The following is a 27,726-nucleotide window of genomic DNA, read 5'->3' on the forward strand; positions in this document are numbered from 1 at the left end:
AAATATTTCATTACTATGAATGCAAGTGCTATTGGATGGTAGTCACTGAAGTAGGTTACCACGTTCTTTTTAAGCACCGGTATAAGTGAAGCCTGCTTGAAGCAGGTGGGTGCTTCTGACTGCCGAAACAAGAAGGTTAAAGATCTCAGCGAACGCCCCAGCCAGTTGATCAGCACAGGTCTTTAGTACTTGGCCAAGTAGCCCGTCTGGGCTGGATGATTTTCGTGGGTTCACGCTCCTGAAGGGCATTCGCTCGTCGGCCTTAGAGACTGAAGTCACAGGATTATCGGGGTCTGTGGGAGTTTGTGATGGCTCCTCCATGTCAGCTTAGTTTGGTATCATCTGAAACCAAACTAAGCTGACACTATTTACTAACGCAATGCTATTCCTCAGACTAAATGGCATTGCAATTGAGTGCTGGTGGACTTCTTCATTACTTATTACTTTGCAGGAAGTCTTTAAAGAAATGAGCATCAATGATTTACAGATAAGATTTTTTGGTTCAAATGTATCAGCTTTTTTCTACTTAGAGTCAATAAACAGACAAAAATCAATAATATCTATGTTCATTTTAAAGCCTGCCGTGCTGCACCAACAAAGCTTCAATTCAATACACAAACTATTAGCCACAAGTTGACCCTACTTCAAGAATAAAGAACATTCATGCTGTAAGACACAGAAAATAGCAACAGGAATAAGGTGTTCAGGCTTCAAACCTGCACCACCATTCATCACGAACATGACTAATTATGTATGCACCCTGCTCCTGCCATCTCACTACATCCCACGATTCCTCCTCCCTAAACAAAGTATTGAACATAATATTGCAACTGTGGGTGCCATGGTCATGTAGCGGTTAGCGCAATGTTATTTCAGCTTGGGCATTGGAATTCGGAGCTCAATCCTAGTTTGCACATCCTCCCCATGGAATTCGTGCGCTTTCTCCAGGTGGTCTGGTTTCCTTACGCAGTCCAAAGATGCACCGGTTAGTAGGTTAATTGATTAGGCTGGGGTTAAATTGGTAGGCTGCTGCCCCCCTCCCACCCTCGTGGCATGGCTTGAAGGGCCAGAAAGGCCTATTCCACACTGTATATCTAAATAAGATAAAACTGGAAATACTCAGCAGCTAAGATCATGTCTATAGGAAGATTAGAACTGGAAAGGAGACAAATCAACTTGTTAAGGGAGAGTGGGGGAGGAAGGGGTAAATTGGTTTATTATTATGTCTTCTAATGTACGTGAAAAACTTGTCTTGCAATCCATTCTTACACATCAATTCACTACAACAGTGCTTTGAGGTAGAAGGAGGTAAAACAGTAACTGAATGCAGTACAAAGTAACACGCACAAAATGCTGGAGGAACTCAGGAGGTCAGGTAGCATCTATGGAAACGATTAAACAGTCGGGCCGAGACCCTTCATCAGGACTGAGAAGGAAGAGGGGAGGCGCTAGAATAAAAAGTTTGGGGGTGCGGGAGGAAGCTAGGTGCAAGGTTATAGGTGAAGCCAGGTGAGTGGGAAAGGTCCAGGGCTGGAGAAGGAAGAAACTGAAAGGAGAGGAGAGTGAACTACAGGAGTAAGGAATGAGGAGGGACCCCACAGGAAGTAATAGGCTGGTGAGAAGAGTGGAGAATAGGAGAAATGGGGGGGGGGGGGGGAGAGAGAATTGTCAAAAGGAGAACTCAATATTCATGCCATCAGTTCGGAGGCTACCCAGACAGAATATAAGGTGTTGCTCCTCCACCCTGAGGTCGGCCTCATCTTGACACAAGAGCAGCCCACGGACCGACATGCTGGAACGAGAATCGGAATTGAAATGTTTGGCCACCAGGAAGTCTCACTTGCGGCGGAGGCACTCGATGAAGTGGGTCCCCCAGTATACGATGGGTCACATCCAGGTAGAGACGGCTGCATCGGGAGCACCAGACACAATAGGTGACCCCAGCAGACTGGCAGGTGAAGTGTTGCCTCACCAGGAAGGACTACTTGGTTCCCTGAATGGAGGTGAGGAAGGAGATGTATGGGCAGGTGTAGCACTTTGGCCACCTATGCGTATAAGTGCCGGGAGGGAGATTAGACAAGGGAATTGCAGAGGGAGTGATCCCTGAGGAAAGTGAAGGGGGTGGTAAAAATATGTATAATGTGTTACCATTACAGAGAAAGTATAAGGTGCTAGGTCATAACAAGACAGACTGTAAAGTTGAAAGGTTCATTATTTTGTACTAGGGAACTGTTCAATAGACTTAATGATGGAATAGAAACTGTCTTCGAGCCTGATGGTATGTACTTTCAAGGAATGTTTGCGATAGGGTAAAATGGGGTAAACAGTAAATAAGGTATTTTGGTTAATAGTATCTAATTCTTTGAATGTTTTCTTTGGCAGCAAGTTTCAGAGGTTTACCACCCTCTGGGAAAATTTCTTCCTCACCTCATTGTTAGCACTTAGGTATAGCCACTGGTTCTGGACTCCCCCATCACTGGGAATATCCTACCTATATCAATTCTTTCCCAGTCCTATTAGGATTTGTTAAGTCCCCTCACATTCTTCCACACTAGTGATTACAAGTGTAAATCAAGATTCAAGGTGGTTTGGTGTCATTTGCAGTACAAGAGTGGAAAGGGGTGCTGTTGCAGGAAGCCAGCATCCATCATTAAGAAACCCCACCATCCAAGCCATGCTTTCTTCTCACTGTTGCCATCAGCAAAGGGGTACAGGAGCCTCAGGACCCACCCCACCATGTTCAGGAACAGCTCCTGCTACCGATGACTCACTTTCAAGGGCTCTCCATGTCATGCCCCCAATACTTGTTGCTTATTTAGTGATTACTATTTTGTTTGTTTTCCTTTTCTTTTTGCATTTGCACAGTTTGCACAATGGCTGCCTGGTTGCCGTGTGCGGGTTTTCAGTGACTCTGTTGTGTTACAGTGAACGCCCACAAGGATGAATCTCGGGGTTGCATATGGTGACACAAGTACTTTGATAATGAATTTACTTTGAACTGTGAATCTGTAAAAGATCTGAGGAAGGCAATTGATCTACTCTCTCCATATGTTAATCTTCCTGCTGATGGAGGAGTCCAGTGAATCTGTGCTGCACCCATCTCCATAGCAAGGCAACTAAAACATTGCACAACACTCACAATATGGTCTCGCTAAAGCTCCAAATAATGGCAAGACATTCCAGGTCCCATACTTCAACTTTCTTGCCAAGTACCATTGTACCCATCTCCTTATTTTCATGGATTAGTGCCCAAGGATACCTGCGTCTTAATGTACCTTTCTAAATCTATCTCTATTGAGATAATAACCCCCCTTTTCTGTCACACCTACCAAAATGAATAATCTTTATTTACAGTTTATCTACTAAATATCTGCATTCTCCCATGACCTGTCCAAATCACACTAGAATTGGAGGCCCATGACTACTGCAGTTCTCAGAAGTCAGTGTTGGGACATCAGTTATACATTATTTATGTGAAGGTACGGTTAACAAGTTGCTGATAATGCTAAAATAGGGGGTTTCATTGATAGTGGGGAAGACTACAGTGAATTGCAAAGAGATCTTGATCTTGATCAGTTAGGTAGATAGCTTCAGGAATGGCAAATAGATTTTGACTTATATTAGTTGTGAGGTGATGCACTTTGGACTCACACTGGGGTAGGATCTATACGGTGAATGGCAGGGCACTGACAAGTGTTGTGGAACAGAGGAGGACAAGTGCACAGTTTGCTGAAAGGAGCCACACAAGCAGACAGGGTGGTGTAGAAAGTGTTTAGCACGCTGGCGTTCAATTAGACAGGACACTGAGTTTAGGAGTAGGGACATTTTGCTGTAGCTGTACAAGTCATTGGTGAGACCTCACTTGGAGTATTGTGTACAGCCTATTATAGGAAGGACATTGTCAAGGTGGAGAAGGTGCAGAAGAGATGTGGGGATGCTCTCTGGACGGGAGGGCCTGAGTTATAGGGACAGGTTGACCATGCTGGAAAAGTTATGAAATCATGAGGGGTATGGAAAAAGTGGACAGTCAGTCTTTTTCCCAGGATTGGGGAATCCAAAACTAAGGGCACAGATAAGAGGGGAGAGATTTAAGAGCCCTGAAAGCTAACTTCTTTAGAGGGTAATGAGTAACTGCCGGAGGAAGTGGTTAACATGGATATAAAGGTAGTTGGATTGAAGGGTTTCCTTCTGTAATGTGTTACTCCTTGACCCTAGAACTGCCCTGCATCCTTCTCATAGTTCTCTAACCCAGCTTTATATCATCTGCAAACATAAGTATGAGAATATTACATTGATTTCCTTTATCTAAAATCATTTATATACTGTACATCTATATTATGAATAACTGGGGACCTAGCACTTTTCACTGTGGTAACCCTCATAGTCACTGTCTGCCACTCTCAAAAACTTACCAATTTATTCCTCCCTTCGGTATCCTGTCTGCCAACTAGTTCTCTGTTTAGAGACAAGAGACTGCAGATGCTGGAGCTTGGAACAATAAATATACAATCTGCTGCAGGAAATCAGAGGACTAAGCAGTATTTACGTGGTGGCTGTGGGGGGAGTTGGTGGTGGAAGGAATTGTTGACATTTTTTGGTTGAAATCCTGGTCAACTATTCTCCCTCCCCCATCCCTTCCCGATGCTGCTCAACACACACCGATTTCCTCTAGAAGATTGTTAGTTGCTCCAGTTCTCAGTCATGTCAGTGCCTTACCCCCAATGGTAGGTGCTCTCCTTTCGACACCAACTGTTATGCGGGAACTAGAACGAAAGATTTCTAAAAGGCCAAATGCACATATCTACAGTTTTTCCTTCATCTGTTCTATCAGTTTCATCCTCAAAAACTTAAAGATTTGTCCAGCAAGTCATTCCTATCCTAGATCCAAATAATTTTGTGCAGCTCTTTTCACTCTTCTCAAAGTGCTTCGCTATCACGTTTTATAAATGACTCCAGAAATTATAACACAGTTTTGACATTTGGACAAATTATAATTCATGGTCTATGTGCAATAATTGATCTCTCCAGGGGAGATTCCTGCTGAACTTGTGCAGAGTTAGTGGAAGCAACAATAGTGATACAATACTACAATTGGCTTTGATACCTTCATGACAAGAGGTTGAATTCCCGTTCCTATCAAAGTTCAACAACCCCTGCTTGAATTGCATCTAAATGGATGCCAGGCAGGGACAGGATCCAGGCAATTTGAGATGCCCCTTCTTCCTTGCTGTTTGATAGCCTGTCAACATTCACACAACCGTGAGAGAGTGGCTAGCTGGAAGTGTAGACCACAGGGAGTCCTGAATGACTTCAGGAAATGAGAAAAGATAAAGCGAATATTTTCTCTTTTTTGTTAAAAAAAAGGGATTATCATTAGCATCCCTAATGAGAGAAGTCTTCCAAAGGTCTCCGATCTAATTTTCTGTTTTAGCCATATGAGAATTTAGTATGCAAGGCATAAATCATGGAATAAAAATGATATCAGAATGAGGGCAGCAGCAACAGGCTGTTTCTAGCTGACAAGGGAGCAGAGAAAGCAAGCAACAAAATCTCCCTGGGCAGATTTATTACACCAACTATATATATCACAGAATGTGCATTCTCAGCACAGGCATGATTACAACTTGAAACAGTTAATGTAAAAGTGTGTATTTGCAGTATATTAGATAGACATGTTAAAAGTTTCCTAGGTATAATTGAACACCCAGAAAAAAAAATCCTCTGAATTCTGGAGTCCTCAAAATTAAAAAAAAATCTAGATGATATTATGTGTTACTGCGCACAGCTACAAAGGACAAGCGCATCCCATCGTTACATCTTTCACGCAGTCTGGCTACCACACAAATTTCACATAACAACTCACAGTACAGTGAAAATTCATATTTTGTGAGCCTTTGAGCACATACTTTATATTTTCAATTGAATTAGTCTTGATGAGACACTGCTATCTGATACTTGGTGGAAATTTTCATCCGCGCTAAATCAAAAGTCAAAATTCAGCCTGACCCTGAAATTACACCTGTTAGAACAAATATACGGGGCGGGGGGGATAGAATGATTGCTGGAATTTAGCCAACATTAACATTCCCAAAATATTGGTTGCACCCAAGCACTGTTTCGACTTTCCCTTTTTAAATCTTGGGGGAATGATTGTCGGTTGTCACTCAAGCATAGCTTTTATAGCATACATTCCAAGTCCAATTATATATAGCGAGGGATGAGTCAGATTTTTTTTAAAGAGGGCTAGCATCTTGCAGCATTTCGCTCCTGCAAATTCTTGTCATTATAAAGTCCAACAAAAAACACTCACAGAATAAGATGCAGCTTTAAGCAGGTATTCAAACATTATACTATTTTAATCCCAATCAAACATTCCCATTTTATTATGGATAAATGCATTGCCAGCGACAACCATCCTGTTTGTCTTCCCCCACCCCTCCAATGTTCTGTACCTGGATCATCTGCTCCCTCTGCCAGGAATAACACTTCGGACGGTGCGGCACTAAATTACTCGGTGGTGTTATTTTGCACTTACTGTTCTAAGGAAAAGAATTTCCTCTTCGCCTTCGCCCCCCTCAGACATGGTGATTCCGCTCTCTCCCCGTCCGCCGCTCCTGCCGGACTAAGGCTCGCAGCATCCGCGCCTGTCAATCTACCCGGCGCGCCCCGCCCACCGCGGCGGCTGATTGGACCAAAAGTCGGGGGCCGGACGGAAAAGGTCGGCCGGGGATTGGCGGAGGGAGGGAGTGGGCGGGGCCGCGCCGAGGGCCACGTGTGTCGGGGTTGGGGTTGTGTAAGGCTGCGACGGCGAACCGAACTCGTGTGTGAATCCGTCATTGACAACACCTTGTGCCTTTAATGTAGAAACACAACAATCAAAACCTCTACACGAGGAAATCGCAGATGCTGGAAATTCAAGCAACAACACTCAAAATGCTGGTGGGACGCAGCAGGCCGGGCAGCATCTATAGGGAGAAGCGCTGTCGACATTTCGGGCGAGACTCTTCGTCAGGACTAACTGAAAGGAAAGATAGTGAGAGATTTGAAAGTAGTGGGGGGAGGGGGAAATGCGAAATGATAGGAGAAGACCAGAGGGGGTGGGATGAAGCTGAGAGCTGGAAACGTGATTGGCAAAAAGGATACAGAGCTGGAGAAGGGAAAGGTTCATGGGACAGGAGGTCTAGGGAGAAAGAAAGGGGGAGGAACCTCTAGTAGCATTTGGACGTAGAATTGAATGCCCGCTGCTGCATGCTCAGGGTTTCTTCTCCCCGTGACTGCATCGGTTTCCTCCCATAGTCCCAAAGGTGTATCAGCTAATATGTTATTTGGTCATTGTAAAATGTCCCATGATTAGGCTAGGGATTCCTGCGTGCCAGGGCTCAAAGGGTCTATTCCGTGCTGTATCTCAATAAATAAATAAACAATAAATAGATTGGTTTTAAGGTGAGGTTTACAGAAGAAATTTAGAAAATTGTCCCTTTGGGACGATGGAGCGATTAAAAAGGGGTGAAGGAGAGGCCAAAGAAAAAAGGCAATGGCTGTCACCTCAGAATTGATGTGCGATGGTCCATGGGTTAGGATGGAATAACATTACGGGTGGATTTCGGGCAAGGCTGAGTATTTTAACTACTTAATAGGAAGCTCTGAAACCTGGGCCTCTGCACCTGTATCCTTGACTTCCTCATCGGGAGATCCAAGTTAATCCAGGTTGGTGATAGCATCTCCCCCCTGACTTTCAACACAGATGCACCTCCAGGATACATGGCTAGCCTTCCACACTAATGGCTGTATGGATAGGCACAGCTCAAATGCGATCTATTATAACCATATAACAATTACAGTACGGGAACAGGCCATCTCAGCCCTTCTAGTCCGTGCCGAATGCTTACTCTCACCTAATCCCACCAACCTGCACTCAGCCCATAACACTCCATTCCTTTCCTGTCCATATACCTATCCAATTTTACTTTAAATGACAATACTGAACCTGCCTCTACCACTTCTACTGGAAGATCGTTCCACACAGCTACCACTCTCTGAGTAAAGAAATTCCCCCTTGAGTTACCCTTAAACTTTTGTCCCTTAACTCTCAACTCATGTCCTCTTGTTTGAATCTCCCCTACTCTCAATGGAGAAAGCCTATCCACGTCAACTTTATCTATCCCCCTCATAATTTTAAATACCTCTATCAAGTCCCCCCTCAACCTTCTATGCTCCAAAGAATAAAGGCCTAACTTGTTTAACTTTTCTCTGTAACTTAGGTGCTGAAACCCAGGTAACATTCTAGTAAATCTTCTCTGTACTCTCTCTATTTTGTTGACATCTTTCCTATAATTCGGTGATCAGAACTGTACACAATACTCCAAATTCGGCCTTACCAATGCCTCGTACAATTTTAACATTACATCCCAACTCCCATACTCAATGCTCTGATTTATACAGGCCAACATACCAAAAGCTTTCTTCACCACCCTATCCACATGAGATTCCATCTTCAGGGAACTATGCATCATCATTCCTAGATCACTCTGTTCTACTGCATTCTTCAATGCCCTACCATTTACCATATGTCCTATTTGGATTATTCCTACCAAAGTGTAGCACCTCACACTTATCAGCATTAAACTCCATCTGCCATCGCTCAGCCCACTCTTCTAACTGGCCTAAATCTCTCTTCAAGCTTTGAAAACCTACTTCATTGTCCACAACACCACCTACCTTAGTATCATCTGCATACTTACTAATCCAATGTACCACCCCATAATCCAGATCATTAATGTAAATGACAAACAACACTGGACCCAGTACAGATCCTTGAGGCACACCACCAGTCACCGGCCTCTAACCCGATAAACAGTTATCCACCACTACTGTCTGGCACCTCCCATCCAGCCACTGTGGAATCCATTTTACTACTTCAATATTAATACCTAATGATTGAACCTACCTAACTAACCTTCCATGTGGAACCTTGTTTGTTTTGTATTGTTTTGCAGATGACACCACTATTGTGGGAGAACCCCCGATGGTGGTGAGGAGGCTGACAGGAGTGAGGTAGATCAGTTGGTTGAGTGATGTAACAACAACAATCTGAATACTATCAAGAAACTGTGAATTTCAACAAAGTCTGAACAGTCCATGAACATGGCTTTTTTAAGCCTTTCATTTGCACTCTTCATTTATTTTGGTAATTTATATATTTATGTTTTTGCATTTTTGCTGCAGAAAACACATTTTGCATTATATACCAATGATAATAAATCTGATTCTGAGTTTGAGAAGCTGAGTAGGCGCAGAGGGGGTGGTGGACAGGACTGATGTGAGGTGGGACACTGAGGGCAGAAATTTGGATGGTCACAAAATTGGAAAGTGGGAAGCAGACAGGGAGTGCAGTGGAATAACAGTAGACAGACCAAGGGAGATTTGAGAGCTGTACTGGAGAGATGCAGTATGATTTGAAGTTGAGGAAGGTGGCTTTGTCCTTCTCAATGTTAAGCTGCTGTCAGTACCTCCAGTTGAACTGTGTCTTTTTGTGTGTTTCTCCCTAGCTGCCAGTCTGTGGTTTTGTATTGTCACGTACTCCTGTCCCCACTCCTGCTCTGCTCCGGTCCCTGTATCACTGAGTACTCCGCCTCTCACCTGTTTCTCATTATTACCTGTGTTGCTGCCACCTGTGTCTCATTGTGCTCCACCTATCATCTGCCTCTGTTTCTTGCTCAGTGTATTTCAGTCCTGTGTTTTCACCCGTTTGTTGCCAGATTGTGCCAGTGAGTTTTCCTGAGCCTTTTTCAGCATTTGTATCTGTGCTCTGTCTGTCCGTCTGAATATTGACTCTGCCTGTTTCCCAATTCTGGTTTTTGGATTTCTCTGGATGTTTTCATCTCTGGCTGAACTTTGACGCTGACTTTGTTTGCACCTTGGGATTTGTTACTCAATTAATATCACTGTGTGTACAGTACTGGGACTGTGATTGGATCCCTGCTCCAGTGCCCTGATGGCTGGTGGGCAGGGGTGGCTGTTTCAATCCAGGGCAAAAGAAATTGGATGAGCTGAAGACAGAGAGAGTGGAAGGGTTGAAGGTGCAATCAGTTACTCTGGAGGATGGCTGCACCCCCTCCCCAACAAAGCTCAAAACACAGTTTTATTGCTTTATCATTCCCATAGTTTACTTTGACAAGCCCATGCCCACTACTTTAAGCAGGTGTAAATTGGGAAATGGATTAATATTGCTTACATTACCCCATATAGCCCGTTAAACCAAATATAGATTGTCACAGAGTCATAAGCATGAAACTTACCCTTGAGCTCAAAGAGTTTTCACCAATGAGCAAGCAAGCTTTTACCTTAATCCTATTTTATTTCTGAAAACTCCCAACATTTTTTCATAGTTTTTACGAGAGTAATACAATAGATCCTTCAGCCCGTGAAACCACACTGATTATCAAGCACCGGTTTACGCAGATCCCATTTTTAAAATTCTTCCCACATTCCCATCAATTCCTCTCAATTCTACTGTCCTCCTACCCATTAGGGACTGTCAGGGTGGGCGCTGGCAATGACTGGACCCAGGTACGGAGGAACGGCAGAATCCCAGTTCGAGACGGAAATGGGGGACTCAAGCAGAACATTGGTGACACAATCGAGCAACACCGCGAGACAGATCGTTCCCAACCCCACAATGTGCGCTAAACGGGAGTCCACTTCAAATAATCACAGAAGCAGAAAACCCGTACCAGTCACAATTAAATTGACAAAATGTATCAGAAAGCACAGGGGCTTAATGTCTCTAGTTAAAACAACAATTAGGAAATACAGATCCTTGTGCGACCTAGAAGCCCAATGCTCTGTGGGCTGCAGGACCCATGACAAGGGACAATATTTAGTGGCCAAATAAAAACAGTACCAACTTTGGAAATTGAGAGGAAATCTGAGCCCCGGGGGAAATCCACATGATCACAGAGAAAAGATCTAAACATGGCACGAGCATCACGAAAGGACATGACTTAAGCAGAGAGGCAATAGTATATTAGCTGCACCACTGCACAGTATGTGCAGAAGCATGGATAACATGTATTGGGTTCCTTGAATTCAAATACAGTATATTGTATTACAAGTGGTAATAGCCTCAATAATACACCTTCTGGTAAGGCTGTTGTTCATGAAAGCCATAACCTGACCGATATCAAATCAAATATTTGAGATTCAAATAGTCAAAGTACGTATGCAGCAGAATCCCTGAAATTCATCTTCCCCACAGACAGCCACGAAACAAAGCACCGTGGAACCAACCACTCAAAGAAAAATATCAAACCCCCCCCCCGCGCAGAAAGTAAATAGCACAAACCTCAACAAAAAAAACTGAATGAAGACAAAATATAAAACACAAAATCAAAAGGCATATTTCAGTTTAGCTCACTTTGTTATCTTCAGATTGCCCAATTGAAAAGTCACCCAGAAGTAGTAACGAGAAAGTGAGTGACCAGAACTAGAACAGATCATAAACCTGAATTAGAGTACAAAATCTACAAACCGCAGTGATTACACCTTGTTTTGGCACCATCCTCCGACAGCATTGAGGGAGAGAGAGAGATCATTTGAATGCAAGGCTCTTTCCTCGATAGGGGGAGAGAGATTGCCACACAAAGACACCCTCCTTGGGCAGCAGCGAGTGAAAGACCGGTAGAAGTCGCCGAAGACTTGCTCGCCCTCTGCATCGGCTTTGATTCTTCCATCTTCCTCGGCACTTCAGTCAGTGAGAGATGGGGTCAATCAGGGGCTCGCACCCCGTCTCCTGGCTTGCCGGCCTCCGTGCCGCAAGCTTGGCTCGCAGCCTTGTGGAACACTCCCAGAGACACCGAAGTGCCAGATTGCCCAATTGGTCCATAAGCACGCCACCGGAATGCAGATGACAAGCTCCAACAATAGCAGAACCACATGGGAAATAGCAGGAAGACATAAGATAAGTGAAAGGAATGCTTCGTGAACTGTCTTGAGAATGTCGCCTTTGGTAACGTTGCTCGCGGGCGTCATCTTCCACTTGCAGAGATTGAGCTCTCATCCGAGACGTAGAGAGGTACAGCATGAAAACAGGTACTTCAGCCCAACAAGTTCCTACCAAACAGCAAACACCCAATTATGTGTGAATTGTATTCTCCTGAAAATATCCTTTTAATAGCTTCTTCCTTCTACAGCATGATCCTCTGTCCATAACAGACAGAACAGGACATCCTGAGCAGCGAATGCAGTTAACTCTAAATGTTCAATCACGAAGAAGAAGCTATCCAGCTTCTCAACAAAACTTTTTCTCTAGACACTGGAAATCCGAACAACACACAGAAAATGCTGGAGGAACTCAGCAGGCCAGGCAGCATTGAAGGAAAAGAGTACATTCCACGTTTTGGGCAAAGACCCTTTCGGCAAAATAATATAATATAATATACTATGTATGTTAGATCCTCATTCAGACATTGCCAGTCTAATATTTTAATTGATTCATTTTTCAGTATGAGAACCTTGTTGGAAAGACCACCGTTTACTGCCTCTGATGAGTCTTGAAACTTTGCGATCCTTCTGGTGGACATGTTCCGTAATACTGTTGAGTAGGGAGCTTTGATAATTTTCAGTCAGAAGGGTCTGTGATCCAGAGGGGAACCAGTGTTCTCATGGGCCTGCTACTGGTGGTAATCACCATAGCAACCTAGCCAGGTGACCGCAATGTCTTCTGAAAGTAAAGTACGCTGCAGCCATGGTGATGCAGAAAATTAATGTTTGACGATAGAGTTCCCAGTTTCCTATTATGTTAGTTGGATGAAAATACTCCAATAAGGCAGCCAGTTTTGTGAAGAAACAAGAAGATAGCATTCCTTGCTATTGATTATCACGAATATCTATCTGGGATATTCTAGCCTTATAGAAACACAGCTAAGGGAGGGACAGGACTACCAACTTAAAATTTCGAGGTAGCTTTAGACAGGACAGATGTGGAGGAAAGAGAGGAGGGGAATTGCATTTTATGATCGAGGGAAATATCATAGATTAAATTACTGAGGGTTCAGTGAGGCTTCATGAGTGGAGCTGAAAATATAAGACACCATTGTTGGGTTTGTTCTGTGCTCCCGAAATAGACAATGCGAATCTCTGCAATGCAGGGAGGTTGTGGAGTGTTGTAAGAATAATAGGTTTGTCATGTTAGGGGATCTTCCCTTTCCAGTAGCTTTCCAGCTTCTCAACAAAACTTTTTCAGGTGTAATGCCGTTACTGCCCCAGCAGAACTCCTGTTAAATGGTCTTGCCTGCTCTCTGTGTTCTGTTGGTAATTATTGAGTCTGTTCATATGCTCACCTTTACTTAAGTTTGATTATTGACATTTGTGCATGTGATCGTTCTGCTAATTGATGATTGCTCGGGGCTGTTTGCACCATTGTCTTGTAAACTTTGGTTGCTATTATGTCGTCTGTAATGCCAATGTCCTGCCTTTTATGTTTGGCACTGAACCACCTGACGAAGGGTCTCGGCCCGAAACGTCAACAGCGCTTCTCTCTATAGATGTTGCCTGGCCTGCTGTGTTCCACCAGCATTTTGTGTGTGTTGGCACTGATTTATTTCATTTTATTGAGATACAGCACAGAATAGGCCCTTCAGGACCTTTGAGGCATGCAGTCTAGCAACCCCCGATTTAACCCGAGCCTAATCACAGGACAATTTACAATGTCCAACTAACCTACCATCTGGTACATCTTTGGACTGTGGGACAAAACCCACGTGGTCATGGGGAGGAAGTACAAACTCTGTACAGGCAGCTGTGAGAATTGAATCCAGGTCTCCCTGTCCTGAAAGTTTCCTGAATGAACTTAACAAATATAGTGGACCCTACTAGGGAGAGGGCAAATCTCAGTCTATCTTTAAGTAATAGGGTAGGACAGGTGACTGAGTTGACAGTGGGGGGAGCATAGTTATATTGAGTTGAATTGACTTTATTTCTTACATCCTTCACATACATGAGGAGTAAAAATCTTTACGTTATGTCTCCATCTAAATGTGCAATGTGCAATCACAGTGATTTATAATAAATAGGACAGTCAATGTAACATAGAAATACACTCATATCAGCCTGAGTTAGGGGATAGGGTTAGGGGATCTTCCATCGGTCTGATGGCCTGGTGGAAGAAGTTGTCCCAGCGCCTGTTGGTCCTGGCTTTTATGCTGTGGCACTGTTTCATAGAAACATAGAAAACCTACAGCACAATCCGGGCCCTTTGGCCCACAAAGTCGTGCCGAACATATCCCTACCTTAAAAATTACTAGACTTACCTATAGTCCAATATTTTACTAAGCTCCATGTACTTATCTAAATGCCTCTTAAAAGACCCTATCGTTTCCACCTCCATCACCATTGCCGGCAGCCCATACCATGCGATCACCACTCTCTGAGTAAAAAACTTACCCCTGACAGTACCTCTTCCCCAGAACCTTAAACCTGTGCCCTCTTGTGGCAACCATTTCAGCCCTGGAAAAAAGCCTCTGACTATCCATGTGATCAATGCCTCTCATCATCTTGTACACCTCTGTCAGGTTACCTCCCAACCTCCGTCACTCCAAGGAGAAAAGGCTGAGTTCACTCAACCTATTCTCATAAGGCATGCTTCCCACATCTTCTTAATGTCTGTAAGCTGAAGCATTTCAGTCTGCTGTGTCATCCCCACAATTAGAACATAGAACATAGAATGGTAGCAGATTGTAGCAGCTGGAATAGATAGTGCTTGGGGTGACTCGGGTCCCCGATGATCATTCGGGTCCTTTTTTCACACCTGTCTTTGTAAATGTCCAGAATAGTGGGAAGTTCGCATCTACAGATGCGCTGGGCTGTCCGCACCACTCTCTGCAGAGTCCTGCGATTAAGGGAGGTACAGTTCCCTTGCCAGGCAGTGATGCAGCCAGTCAAGATGCTCTCAATTGTGCCCTATAGAAAGTTCTTAAGATTTGGGGGGCCCATACCAAACTTCCTCATCTGTCTGAGGTGTAAGAGGCGCTGTTGTGCCTTGTTCACCACACAGCCGGTATATAGAGACCACATGAGGTCCTCGGTGATGTGGATGCTGAGGAATTTAAAGCTGTTTATCCTGTCAATCCCAGACCCATTGATTCAATAGGGGTTAGCCCAACTCCATTTCTCTTGTAATCCACAACCAGCTCCTTTGTTTTTGTGACTTTGAGGGGGAGGTTCTTTTCTTGACACCACTGTGTCAGAGAGATGACTTCTTCCCTGTAGGCCACCTTGTTATTGTTTGAGATTAGGCCAGTCAATGTGGTGTCCTCAGCAAATTTAATTAGCAGATTGGAGCTGTGGCTGGCGACACAGTCATGGGTATACAGAGAGTACAGGAGGGGATTTAGTACACAGCCCTGAGGGGCTCCTGTATTGAGAGTCAGAGGGGTGGAGGTGAGGGAGCCCACTCTTACTGCCTGCTGGCAATCTGACAGGAAGCCCAGGATCCAGTTGCTCAAGGCAGGGTTATTGGTTTTAAATCAGTTATGGTTAAGGGGCATGGTATGGAAATGGTTCAATAGCTCATGTTCTGAATTAAGACAAGGTGAATTTTGTCCTGAGAGTGCGGAGGGGAAGGGAAGGGGTGAGAGGAGTGACATATTCTGTCTGGGTAACCTTTAAACTGATAGCATGATTTCTCTAACTTCCAGTAATCTCTCCCTTTTGTTTCTGCTCCACCCTTCTATCGTTTATCATTCTAGTTACCCCTCACCCCTTCTCTTCTCCTCCCCTGCCCTCATGATCACCTCCCTCTTGTTCCCTTTCTCCTTCCCTTTATCCAAGGTCCACTGTCATCCGCTGTTAGATTTTTTTCTTCTTTAGCTCTCTTCCTTGTCCACCTGTCGCCTCACCGCTTCTCACGTCATCTGCCCCTCCTCATCTACCCACCCTCCCTCTCACCTGGTCTCACCTGTCACCTGCCAATTTGTACTCCTACCCCATACCCCAGCTTCTGGCTTCTGTCCCCTTCCTTTCCAGTCTCAACCCATAAACGTTGACTGTTTATTCCTCTCCATTGATGCTTCTGAGTTCCTCCAGCATTTTGTGTGCGTTGCTCAAGATTTCCAGCATCTGAAGAATCTCTTGTGTTTTGTGTCAGCATGGCTTTGTGAGATTTTTGACAATGTGGCTAAGAAAGTAGATGAGGGCTAGGTGATAGATATGGTTTAGATGAACTTTGGTAAACTTTTTAATAAATTGCCATATGGTAGGCTGCTCTGAAATCCAGGGAAAGTTGCCTACTTGGATACTCATTTAGCTTGACAATAGAAAGCAAAGATAAATGTGCAAGGTTGCTTCTCGGACCGGAGGTCTGTGACTATGGTGTGCCTCAGGGGTTGGCGTTGGGCCGATTGTTATTTGACATCTATATCGACCACTTGGATGGAAATATATGAGGCATGATCAGTCAGTTTGCAGATCACTCTAAAATTGGTGGTACAGTGGACAAGGAAGCTATCAAAAATGTCAGGGGGAACTCTTAATCATCTGAGTAAGTGGGCCAAGGAATGGCAAATGGAGTTTAATTTGGATAAGTGTGAGGTGCTGAAACTGGGAAAGTTATATCCAGGTGGGATTTTCACGGCCCACAGGGGAGTATTATAGAACAGTGGGCCGTTGGAGGACGATGCATGGTTTGCTGAAAGTGGAATCACGGATAGACTGACTGGTGAAGAATGCTTTTGGCACATTGGCCGCTGAGAGGTCACGGTGCAGATGTACAGAAAGCAGGTGAAGCCATACTTGGAGAGTCAGTTATGGTTGACCTGCTGTAGGAATCAAACTGCAGAGATGCTGTCCCTGAGGGTGTTCGGTGAGGCATGCGGCCTCGAAACCAAGAAGCTTCGAAATGGGCGCGTGACCATTTCTTGCCGATTAAAGCGCTGAGGAAGATTAAAATCATCGAGCCAAGAGTGGAAGGTGAACAGGCGTTCAGTGCCATCTCCCGGCTTCTCACTAGCCGCTGCAGGAGGAAGGTGGCTGCATGTGCCAATCTCTGTCTCCCTCTTGCTCACTGCTTCCAGAGGAAGTTCTCTGTGTTCAAATAGTCTCTCTCCCTCCCTTGATGCCGTCAGAGGGTGGTGCCGGAGTCCTGGGTCCTGGGCAAAGTTTAATCAACGCACTTTGTGGTTTGGACTCTGTAGTTTACATTATGATGTGTTTCTCACTTCTGGTCACTCCTTTTTTTTGTTGATATTTTGGGCAATTTTGATCGAGGCAGCCTACAGATAATGAACAACACAGTGTTAGATTGAACTGAACTGAATATGCCTGGAACCCTTTGATTTTGCATTCCATACTCTGCGTTTTTCACTTTCTTGCCATTTGCACAATTTGTTTTTTTTGCACATGGGGGGGTGGGTTGATGCTTTACTTTGAACGAGTTGCATGGTTTCCTTTGCTTCACGGCTGTCTGTGGGAAGACAAATCTCAGGGTTGTATACTGCACACATACTTTGATGTAAAATAAATAGACTTCTGAATCTTTGAAAAGATTTACAAGGATGTTGCCAGGACTTGAGGGACTGAGTTATTGGTAGAAGTTGGATTTTATTCCTTGGAGCACAGGAAACTGAGAGGTGATCTTACGAAGCTGTACAAAATAATGAGAACATAAAAACACAAATGACATCAGGCTTTTTCCCAGCAATAAGGAATCAAGAAACATTCCAAATGTTGTAATGCCTGAACAGATTGGATATGGCAAAGTTATTTCCCATGGTAGGGGATTTTAGGACAAGAGGGCATGACTTCAGGATTGAATGATGTCCTTTCAGAACAGAGAGGTGGAGACATTACTTTAGTCAGAAGGTGGTAAATCTGTGGAATTTGTTGCCACGAGTGGCTGTGGAGGTCATTGGCTGCATTTAAGGCAGAGATAGATAGGTTCTTGATTAGCCAGGGCATCAAAGGGTATGGGGAGAAGGCAGAGAGTGGGGATGACCGGAAGAATTGGATCAGCCAATGATTGAATGGCGGAGCAGTCTCGATGCGCCAAATGGCCTACTTCTGGTCCTACGTCTTATGGTCTAGGAACTAGAGGGCATAGAGTTAAGGTGAGAGGGGAAAGATTTAATAGGAATTTGAGGGGTTACTTTCTTTACACAATGGATGGTATCTGTATGGAATCAGCTGCCAGAGGAAGTTGTTGCGTCATATACAACAGCACCTTTTAAAAGATTGATGGACAGGTACATGGATCGGAAATGTTTGGAAGGTTATCGGCGAAATACTGGCAAATGGGATGGATTTTGTTGGTCAGTATGTGCAAAGCTTGTTTCTGTTCGTGACTCTATCCATCGATTCAGACTGATTCTGGATTCGGACCCTGTGAGGACCGCAGGTACTCACATTCAGTTGACTGCTTCTCCCACCGTGTTCTACACCCCGCTTTCCGCCATGAGGAGGCACCTGGGGCCCCTATCCCCGTTGCTTCCACAACTCCGAGATTCTCTTCCTGCTGCCTGTCCAGTACTTTATTCTTCATCAGATTCATGCTTTCAATCACCGGTTCTTTCTCATGTCCAGCAAGGATCGGGTAGTTGCCGTCTCCAATGCCAGCACTCAAACCACAATCCTTGCTGCCGAACTGGAAGGTTCTAACGATCCCAAGTAGATTCAGAACCCGGACTCCACCGATCAATCAGCCAGCCCGCTTTGTGCCATCTATGCTAAGATAAGAGGCATAGATAGGGTGGATAGCCAGTACCTGTTTCCCAGGGCACAAATAGCAAACACCAGAGGGCATTTGTACAAAATTAAAGGAGGGAAGTTTAGGGGAGACATCAGGGGTAAGTTTTTTACACAGAGGGTTGTGAGTGCCTGGAATGACTTGCCAGGGATAGTGGTGGAGGCTAAAGCATTAGGGGTATTTAAGAGCCTTTTGGATAGGCACGTGGATGAAAGAAAAATAGAGGGTAATGGGGTAGAGTGGGTTTAGTACCATTTTTTAAGGATTATATGGGTCAGCACAACATGGAGGGCTGAAGGGCCTGTACTGTGCTGTAGTGTTCTAAGGTTCTATAATGCTCCACACTATATCCAGGGCTGCTGGGTTCTTTCTCAAAGTCTATCTGTGGTCTCTTAATGCAGATGTTCAAAGTTCAAAGTAAATTTTATTATCAAAGCACAAGCATGTCACCATATACAGCCCTGAGATCTACTTTCTTGCAGGCATACTCAGTAAACTCATAAAAGAATAATAACCATAATAGAATCAATGAACAAACTCACCAACTTGAGCATTCAGCCAGTGTGCAAAAGACACTCTGCTTTTACCCATACCTTTGATGCCCCAGCTAATCAAGAACCCATCTATCTCTGCCTTAAATACACCCAGTGACTTGGCCTCCACAGCCGCTCGTGGCAACAAATTCCACAGACCTACCACCTTCCAGCTAAAGAAATTTCTCTGCATCTCAGTTCTGAAACTGTGCAAATACAAATAGAAAGAAATAATAATAATAAGCAACAATTATTGAGAACATGAGATGGTGTCCTTGAAAATATCCGTATTTTTATTATAATACGGACTCGCTTTCAAGTTATTGCTGTCAAGAAGTCTTGAAAGCAATAAAAATAAATCTTTGTCTTTTGCTGCATCACTCCAGTAGACGTTTAAACGTGAACCAACTATATAAAGCTTGAAATGCTCCTGAAATCGGAACAGCGGGTGGAGAAAAAACAGTCAGAAATAACGTGTCAGTGGTTGGTGAATCCTTTAATTAGCTTGAGGATTGGGAAAATCTCAGAAATCTGCAAAGGTGGGTCAAGGCATTGCTTGCTAATGAAAGGGAAATTAGAGTACAAGAGGAAGACAGTGAGGAACGTAAACCAGTAAGTAGGGCTATTTTATACAGGCAAGAATGAATAGTTTAGCTCCCTCACAGAATGTCAAGTGAAGTTATACAGCAGAATAAAGTAATGGCAGAGAAAGTTAAGTGCTTTTTTTAAAAATCTGTGTTCACAGAAGAAATCATAGCACAGCACCGTATCAGCTCTGGGAGTCCCGGAGTTTGGAGTTCAATTCCGGTGTCAGCTCGGGGAGTCCCGGAGTTTGGAGTTCAATTCCGGTGTCAGCTCGGGGAGTCCCGGAGTTTGGAGTTCAATTCCGGTGTCAGCTCGGGGAGTCCCGGAGTTTGGAGTTCAATTCCGGTGTCAGCTCGGGGAGTCCCGGAGTTTGGAGTTCAATTCCGGTGTCAGCTCGGGGAGTCCCGGAGTTTGGAGTTCAATTCCGGTGTCAGCTCAGGGAGTCCCGGAGTTTGGAGTTCAATTCCGGTGTCAGCTCGGGGAGTCCCGGAGTTTGGAGTTCAATTCCGGTGTCAGCACGGGGAGTCCCGGAGTTTGGAGTTCAATTCCGGTGTCAGCTCGGGGAGTCCCGGAGTTTGGAGTTCAATTCCGGTGTCAGCTCGGGGAGTCCCGGAGTTTGGAGTTCAATTCCGGTGTCAGCTCGGGGAGTCCCGGAGTTTGGAGTTCAATTCCGGTGTCAGCTCGGGGAGTCCTGGAGTTTGGAGTTGAATTCCGGTGTCAGCTCGGGGAGTCCCGGAGTTTGGAGTTCAATTCCGGTGTCAGCTCGGGGAGTCCCGGAGTTTGGAGTTCAATTCCGGTGTCAGCTCGGGGAGTCCCGGAGTTTGGAGTTCAATTCCGGTGTCAGCTCGGGGAGTCCCGGAGTTTGGAGTTGAATTCCGGTGTCAGCTCGGGGAGTCCCGGAGTTTGGAGTTGAATTCCGGTGTCAGCTCGGGGAGTCCCGGAGTTTGGAGTTGAATTCCGGTGTCAGCTCGGGGAGTCCCGGAGTTTGGAGTTCAATTCCGGTGTCAGCTCGGGGACTCCAGGAGTTTGGAGTTCAATTCCGGTGTCAGCTCGGGGAGTCCCGGAGTTTGGAGTTGAATTCCGGTGTCAGCTCGGGGAGTCCCGGAGTTTGGAGTTCGGAGTTCAATTCCGGTGTCAGCTCGGGGAGTCCCGGAGTTTGGAGTTCAATTCCGGTGTCAGCTCGGGGAGTCCCGGAGTTTGGAGTTCAATTCCGGTGTCAGCTCGGGGTGTCCCGGAGTTTGGAGTTCAATTCCGGTGTCAGCTCGGAGAGTCCCGGAGTTTGGAGTTGAATTCCGGTGTCAGCTCGGGGAGTCCCGGAGTTTGGAGTTGAATTCCGGTGTCAGCTCGGGGAGTCCCGGAGTTTGGAGTTCAATTCCGGTGTCAGCTCGGGGACTCCAGGAGTTTGGAGTTCAATTCCGGTGTCAGCTCGGGGACTCCAGGAGTTTGGAGTTCAATTCCGGTGTCAGCTCGGGGAGTCCCGGAGTTTGGAGTTCAATTCCGGTGTCAGCTCGGGGAGTCCCGGAGTTTGGAGTTCAATTCCGGTGTCAGCTCGGGGAGTCCCGGAGTTTGGAGTTCAATTCCGGTGTCAGCTCGGGGAGTCCCGGAGTTTGGAGTTCAATTCCGGTGTCAGCTCGGGGAGTCCCGGAGTTTGGAGTTCAATTCCGGTGTCAGCTCGGGGAGTCCCGGAGTTTGGAGTTGAATTCCGGTGTCAGCTCGGGGAGTCCCGGAGTTTGGAGTTCAATTCCGGTGTCAGCTCGGGGAGTCCCGGAGTTTGGAGTTCAATTCCGGTGTCAGCTCGGGGAGTCCCGGAGTTTGGAGTTCAATTCCGGTGTCAGCTCGGGGAGTCCCGGAGTTTGGAGTTCAATTCCGGTGTCAGCTCGGGGAGTCCCGGAGTTTGGAGTTCAATTCCGGTGTCAGCTCGGGGAGTCCCGGAGTTTGGAGTTCAGAGTTCAATTCCGGTGTCAGCTCGGGGAGTCCCGGAGTTTGGAGTTCAATTCCGGTGTCAGCTCGGGGAGTCCCGGAGTTTGGAGTTCAATTCCGGTGTCAGCTCGGGGAGTCCCGGAGTTTGGAGTTGAATTCCGGTGTCAGCTCGGGGAGTCCCGGAGTTTGGAGTTCAATTCCGGTGTCAGCTCGGGGACTCCAGGAGTTTGGAGTTCAATTCCGGTGTCAGCTCGGGGAGTCCCGGAGTTTGGAGTTCAATTCCGGTGTCAGCTCGGGGAGTCCCGGAGTTTGGAGTTCAATTCCGGTGTCAGCTCGGGGAGTCCCGGAGTTTGGAGTTCAATTCTGGTGTCAGCTCGGGGAGTCCCGGAGTTTGGAGTTCAATTCCGGTGTCAGCTCGGGGAGTCCCGGAGTTTGGAGTTCAATTCCGGTGTCAGCTCGGGGAGTCCCGGAGTTTGGAGTTCAATTCCGGTGTCAGCTCGGGGAGTCCCGGAGTTTGGAGTTCAATTCCGGTGTCAGCTCGGGGAGTCCCGGAGTTTGGAGTTCAATTCCGGTGTCAGCTCGGGGAGTCCCGGAGTTTGGAGTTCAATTCCGGTGTCAGCTCGGGGAGTCCCGGAGTTTGGAGTTCAATTCCGGTGTCAGCTCGGGGAGTCCCGGAGTTTGGAGTTCAATTCCGGTGTCAGCTCGGGGACTCCAGGAGTTTGGAGTTCAATTCCGGTGTCAGCTCGGGGACTCCAGGAGTTTGGAGTTCAATTCCGGTGTCAGCTCGGGGAGTCCCGGAGTTTGGAGTTCAATTCCGGTGTCAGCTCGGGGAGTCCCGGAGTTTGGAGTTCAATTCCGGTGTCAGCTCGGGGAGTCCCGGAGTTTGGAGTTCAATTCCGGTGTCAGCTCGGGGAGTCCCGGAGTTTGGAGTTCAATTCCGGTGTCAGCTCGGGGAGTCCCGGAGTTTGGAGTTCAATTCCGGTGTCAGCTCGGGGAGTCCCGGAGTTTGGAGTTGAATTCCGGTGTCAGCTCGGGGAGTCCCGGAGTTTGGAGTTCAATTCCGGTGTCAGCTCGGGGAGTCCCGGAGTTTGGAGTTCAATTCCGGTGTCAGCTCGGGGAGTCCCGGAGTTTGGAGTTGAATTCCGGTGTCAGCTCGGGGAGTCCCGGAGTTTGGAGTTCAATTCCGGTGTCAGCTCGGGGAGTCCCGGAGTTTGGAGTTCAATTCCGGTGTCAGCTCGGGGAGTCCCGGAGTTTGGAGTTCAATTCCGGTGTCAGCTCGGGGAGTCCCGGAGTTTGGAGTTCAATTCCGGTGTCAGCTCGGGGAGTCCCGGAGTTTGGAGTTCAATTCCGGTGTCAGCTCGGGGAGTCCCGGAGTTTGGAGTTCAATTCCGGTGTCAGCTCGGGGAGTCCCGGAGTTTGGAGTTCAATTCCGGTGTCAGCTCGGGGAGTCCCGGAGTTTGGAGTTGAATTCCGGTGTCAGCTCGGGGAGTCCCGGAGTTTGGAGTTCAATTCCGGTGTCAGCTCGGGGAGTCCCGGAGTTTGGAGTTCAATTCCGGTGTCAGCTCGGGGAGTCCCGGAGTTTGGAGTTCAATTCCGGTGTCAGCTCGGGGAGTCCCGGAGTTTGGAGTTGAATTCCGGTGTCAGCTCGGGGAGTCCCGGAGTTTGGAGTTGAATTCCGGTGTCAGCTCGGGGAGTCCCGGAGTTTGGAGTTGAATTCCGGTGTCAGCTCGGGGAGTCCCGGAGTTTGGAGTTCAATTCCGGTGTCAGCTCGGGGACTCCAGGAGTTTGGAGTTCAATTCCGGTGTCAGCTCGGGGAGTCCCGGAGTTTGGAGTTGAATTCCGGTGTCAGCTCGGGGAGTCCCGGAGTTTGGAGTTCGGAGTTCAATTCCGGTGTCAGCTCGGGGAGTCCCGGAGTTTGGAGTTCAATTCCGGTGTCAGCTCGGGGAGTCCCGGAGTTTGGAGTTCAATTCCGGTGTCAGCTCGGGGTGTCCCGGAGTTTGGAGTTCAATTCCGGTGTCAGCTCGGAGAGTCCCGGAGTTTGGAGTTGAATTCCGGTGTCAGCTCGGGGAGTCCCGGAGTTTGGAGTTGAATTCCGGTGTCAGCTCGGGGAGTCCCGGAGTTTGGAGTTCAATTCCGGTGTCAGCTCGGGGACTCCAGGAGTTTGGAGTTCAATTCCGGTGTCAGCTCGGGGACTCCAGGAGTTTGGAGTTCAATTCCGGTGTCAGCTCGGGGAGTCCCGGAGTTTGGAGTTCAATTCCGGTGTCAGCTCGGGGAGTCCCGGAGTTTGGAGTTCAATTCCGGTGTCAGCTCGGGGAGTCCCGGAGTTTGGAGTTCAATTCCGGTGTCAGCTCGGGGAGTCCCGGAGTTTGGAGTTCAATTCCGGTGTCAGCTCGGGGAGTCCCGGAGTTTGGAGTTCAATTCCGGTGTCAGCTCGGGGAGTCCCGGAGTTTGGAGTTGAATTCCGGTGTCAGCTCGGGGAGTCCCGGAGTTTGGAGTTCAATTCCGGTGTCAGCTCGGGGAGTCCCGGAGTTTGGAGTTCAATTCCGGTGTCAGCTCGGGGAGTCCCGGAGTTTGGAGTTCGGAGTTCAATTCCGGTGTCAGCTCGGGGAGTCCCGGAGTTTGGAGTTCAATTCCGGTGTCAGCTCGGGGAGTCCCGGAGTTTGGAGTTCAATTCCAGTGTCAGCTCGGGGAGTCCCGGAGTTTGGAGTTCAGAGTTCAATTCCGGTGTCAGCTCGGGGAGTCCCGGAGTTTGGAGTTCAATTCCGGTGTCAGCTCGGGGAGTCCCGGAGTTTGGAGTTCAATTCCGGTGTCAGCTCGGGGAGTCCCGGAGTTTGGAGTTCAATTCCGGTGTCAGCTCGGGGAGTCCCGGAGTTTGGAGTTCAATTCCGGTGTCAGCTCGGGGACTCCAGGAGTTTGGAGTTCAATTCCGGTGTCAGCTCGGGGAGTCCCGGAGTTTGGAGTTCAATTCCGGTGTCAGCTCGGGGAGTCCCGGAGTTTGGAGTTCAATTCCGGTGTCAGCTCGGGGAGTCCCGGAGTTTGGAGTTCAATTCTGGTGTCAGCTCGGGGAGTCCCGGAGTTTGGAGTTCAATTCCGGTGTCAGCTCGGGGAGTCCCGGAGTTTGGAGTTCAATTCCGGTGTCAGCTCGGGGAGTCCCGGAGTTTGGAGTTCAATTCCGGTGTCAGCTCGGGGAGTCCCGGAGTTTGGAGTTCAATTCCGGTGTCAGCTCGGGGAGTCCCGGAGTTTGGAGTTCAATTCCGGTGTCAGCTCGGGGACTCCAGGAGTTTGGAGTTCAATTCCGGTGTCAGCTCGGGGAATCCCGGAGTTTGGAGTTCAATTCCGGTGTCAGCTCGGGGAGTCCCGGAGTTTGGAGTTCAATTCCGGTGTCAGCTCGGGGAGTCCCGGAGTCTGGAGTTCAATTCCGGTGTCAGCTCGGGGAGTCCCGGAGTTTGGAGTTCAATTCCGGTGTCAGCTCGGGGAGTCCCGGAGTCTGGAGTTCAATTCCGGTGTCAGCTCGGGGAGTCCCGGAGTTTGGAGTTCAATTCCGGTGCTGTTCCGTAAGGAGTCTCTGTACGTTCTCCTCATGGAAAGTCTCCAGTTTGCTCCCACAGTCCGAAGGTGTATCGGGTAAGGTAATTGGTCATTGCAATTTATCCCATGATTTGGTGAGGGTTAATTAGGTTTGTAGAGGGTTGCTGGGATGGAGCAGCTGGAAGGGCAAACTCCGTGCTATATTACTAAATAAAATAAAACCCTCTAAGCAGTGGAACCCATAATAGTACTCTTGGAAGACAGATGGTGCTAATGGTGTAAGTGTGTTAATCTGGCTTGATGAGTGCTGCTTACTTAGCGATACAACATGGACAGGCCCTTCCGCCCCAGTGAGCCATTGCACGGCGCAACCCTAGCCTAATCACAGGGCAATTTACAATGACCATTAACCTATTAACTGGTACGTCTTTGGCCTGTGAAAGGAAACCAGATACACAGAGGAAACCCATGTGGTAGCGGGGAGAACGTACAAACAGACAGCACCGAAATAGAAATGAATTCCGACGCCCTGAGCTGTAATAGCGCTCTGCTAACCACCATGCTACTGCGGCACCCCACGGCGGTGTAGCATGTTCTGTAGGGATTGGCGCTGCGGCCTCTGTTGTTTGTGAGGTGACTTGGATGAAAATGTAGATGGGTGGGTTGGTAAGTTGGCAGATAACAAAGACTGGTGGAGTTGTGGACATTGTCAAAGGATACAGCAGAATATAGATCAGTTACTGATATGGGCAGAGAAGTGGCAGCTGCAGTTTAACCTAAGCATGTGAGAGGCAGACATAGTTTATAATCTCCTGAGTGCAGAGGAATGTGAGGTGATTGTATTGAAATATACAAAATTCTGCAGGGGCTTGGAAGTTAGAATTAGCGATGATGTTTCCCTAGTTAGCATAGCTAGAACTAAGGTTGTGATCTCAAAATAGATTATCAGCTGCCTCGGGATAGACTTGAAAAGAAATACCATGAGCCAGTGGGAGGCAGATATTTGGAATTTTCTACTGTGGACACCGAAGAGGATGAAGGAGGCTCACATACTGAAGACAGATCAATAGCTGTTTGGATATTAAAGAAATGGAGGGATAGAGCATTAGTGCAGGAAAATGCCGGTGAGGTAGTAAAAGATTAGCCGTGAGCATATTGAATAGCAGAGCAGGTGTGAGGGCTTTTTGGCTTACTCCTGCCTCTGTGTCTTATGTACGCATGAGCCTGGGCTCTCACTCCATGTCATCCGATACAATTCACTGCATGGACGTTATATAGATGTTCTTAAGGTGCAAATATTCTGAATTTTGTCCTAGTGGTGTTAAATTGATGCTCTTAATATCAGCATCCCAAGCAATTAGGGTTAAAAAAAAATCACAAGCCTATTAATTAATTAATTAATTAATTAAAGAGCCATTTCAGATCAACCAACTGGTTCTGGGACTGCTTGGGCTCGTAGTTCATGAGGAGGTCTATAAATAGCCTTTTGAGTGAATGTGGGTCAGTGCAGTAACTACAAGTGAAGATTTAAATCTCACATCAATGTAATTTATATATTTTGTCCATTTATCTTTTCGCACATTTTTTTCTGTCTTTGGGATGTGTGCATAATAGTTTTTTTTTAAATTCCATGTAAACTCCAGTATTTGTATCTTTACCCATTTAACAGACTTGGGTTTAGCTTTATCACTGCCCATTACGCCACCGGTGTTTCGGGCAGCAGTGAAGGTCCTCTATCTCTGGCGGTGTTCATCGTGTCCGTAGCTGCCTCTCGGTTTTCACTGCTGCCAGTCACGCAAGTCCCGGTGGAGACTCAGGATCTCCAGATCCACACTATCTGTGGCCTCTGGTCACACTCAGATGTAGAAGGATTCTTCATTGCTCTTTCTGTTCTACCAGCCAGGATTGTTAGTCCTGAGCTGATGTCATGGTCCAGTCTGGCAATTCCCCATTACCTCTTTAATTGGACCTTAATCCCCTTGCCTGATTTCCAGTCATTCCCAGTTCAGCAAATTACAGCACACCGGGTTCCCATTAGTGAACATAGGATAAAACTCGGGCCGCACAGCCCTGCTTTGCCAGTTTGCTTTGCAAACCTTCAAACCACGACAAGGTGGTGGTCCTCTTGCATCTCTACTTCTACATATTTAACAGACTTGAATTTAGTCCTGATATTCAGGCCTGACCTTGAATCTGGCTTACAAAATTTTTGGAGAAAAAGCCTTGGTTGACTTGCCGTTTGCTTTTGTTTTCTATTTTTATTCATAGATTTTTGTTGCACGGCATTGGGGCCATTATCTCCTAATCAACCTATATTTGGAATGTAGGTTATTCGCCAAAGGTGATCGAGCTTGTACCAGATCTGTGTCCATTGATGCTAACAATTGAAAGTGATAGGGGCTGGTAGAACTATTCTGGAAGTGA

The sequence above is a fragment of the Hypanus sabinus genome, chromosome 26, assembly GCF_030144855.1.
Source record: "Hypanus sabinus isolate sHypSab1 chromosome 26, sHypSab1.hap1, whole genome shotgun sequence".
NCBI lineage: Eukaryota > Metazoa > Chordata > Chondrichthyes > Myliobatiformes > Dasyatidae > Hypanus > Hypanus sabinus.